The 1,924-nt window shown below is 46.8% G+C and overlaps 1 non-coding gene across 1 annotated transcript; it reads right to left on the bottom strand.

The window, feature by feature from the left end:
• Positions 1-570: 570 nt before the first annotated feature.
• trnak-uuu (transfer RNA lysine (anticodon UUU)) lies at positions 571-644 on the bottom strand. The gene has a single exon. It is a non-coding gene; the product is annotated as a tRNA-Lys (tRNA).
• Positions 645-1,924: the final 1,280 nt, after the last annotated feature.

Genomic DNA, 1,924 nt, shown 5'->3' with positions numbered 1-1,924 from the left:
TGCAGCTACAGGGAGAAGGCAAAAAAGAAGTAGAAAGAAATAGAAAGGTGACGTCACAGCCAACAGGGTGAGTCATTGGCTGGTGATTGGTAAGTACCAGTTTTTCTTTTTTCTCTTCTATATCAGTGAGTAACTTTTAGCATTGTTGTTGCCAATTTAAGTGTATCTAAGGGTTAAGTCATGGCAGGAGAACTCGGACACGTGTTATGCTCCTCCTATACTATATGGGAAATCAGGGACGCCTCCGGTGTCCCTGACAACTACATTTGCGGAAAGTGTATCCGCCTCCAGCTCCTGACGGACCGCAAAACAAAATTTGCAGATGACACAAAGATTAGTGGGAAAGCGGGTTGTGTAGAGGACACAGAGAGGCTGCAGAGAGATTTAGATAGGTTAAGCGAATGGGCTAAGCTTTGGCAGATGGAATACAGTGTCGGAAAATGTGAGGTCATCCACCTTGGAAAAAAAAACAGTAAAAGGGAATATTATTTGAATGGGGAGAAATTACAACATGCTGCGGTGCAGAGGGACCTGGGGGTCCTTGTGCATGAAACTCTTTTGAGAAAGCAATGCCTGAGCAGGGACATGAACCCTGGGCCCTCAGATTAAAATTCTGATGCTTTTACCAACTGAGCTATCCAGGCTCTTCCTTGTGCATGAATCCCAAAAAGTTAGTTTGCAGGTGCAGCATGTAATCAGGAAGGCGAATGGAATGTTGGCCTTCATTGCGAAAGGGATGGAGTACAAAAGCAGGGAGGTCCTGCTGCAACTGTACAGGGTATTGGTGAGGCCGCACCTGGAGTACTGCGTGCAGTTTTGGTCACCTTACTTAAGGAAGGATATACTTGCTTTGGAGGGGGTACAGAGACGATTCACTAGGCTGATTCCAGAGATGAGGGGGTTACCTTATGATGATAGATTGAGTAGACTGGGTCTTTACTTGTTGGAGTTCAGAAGGATGAGGGGTGATCTTATAGAAACATTTAAAATAATGAAAGGGATAGACAAGATAGAGGCAGAGAGGTTTCCACTGGTCAGGGAGACTAGAACTAGGGGGCACAGCCTCAAAATACGGGGGAGCCAATTTAAAACCGAGTTGAGAAGGAATTTCTTCTCCCAGAGGGTTGTGAATCTGTGGAATTCTCTGCCCAAGGAAGCAGTTAAGGCTAGCTCATTGAATGTATTCAAATCACAGATAGATAGATTTTTAATCAATAAGGGAATTAAGGGTTACGGGGAGCGGGCGGGTAAGTGGAGCTGAGTCCACGGCCAGATCAGCCATGATCTTGTTGAATGGCTGAGCAGGCTCGAGGGGCTAAATGGCCGACTCCTGTTACTAATTCTTATGTTCTTATGTTCTTATGTTGCGGAATTGGAGCTGAGCGTGGATTCACTCTGGAGCATCCACGATGCTGAGAATGATGTGAATAGCATGTTTAGTGAGTTGTTCTTACCGCAGGTAAAGGCTCCACAGCCAGATAGGGAATGGAAGACCAACAGGAAGAGCAGTGCAAGGAAGATAGTGCAGGTCATCCCCCTGCAAAACAGGTACACTGCTTTGGGTACTGTTGGGGGGGATGACTCCTCAGCGGGGAGTAGCAGCAGCCAAGTTCATGGCACCGTGGCTGGCTCTGCTGCACAGGAGGGCAGGAAAAAGAATGGGAGACCGATTGTGATAGGGGATTCAATTGTAAGGGAAATAAATAGGCATTTCTGGGCCACAACCGAGACTCCAGGATAGTATGTTGCCTCCCTGGTGCAAGGGTCAAGGATGTCTCGGAGCGTGTGCAGGACATTCTGAAAAGGGAGGGTGAACAGCCAGTTGTCATGGTGCACATTGGTACCAACGATATAGGTAAAAAACGGGATGAGGACCTACGAGACGAATTTAAGGAGCTAGGAGCTAAATTAAAAAGTAGGACCA

Source organism: Pristiophorus japonicus, chromosome 7 (genome assembly GCF_044704955.1).
Source record: "Pristiophorus japonicus isolate sPriJap1 chromosome 7, sPriJap1.hap1, whole genome shotgun sequence".
Classification (NCBI taxonomy): domain Eukaryota; kingdom Metazoa; phylum Chordata; class Chondrichthyes; family Pristiophoridae; genus Pristiophorus; species Pristiophorus japonicus.
Note: the sequence above shows the minus strand (reverse complement) of the source record. Positions and strands in the feature narration are given on the sequence as shown.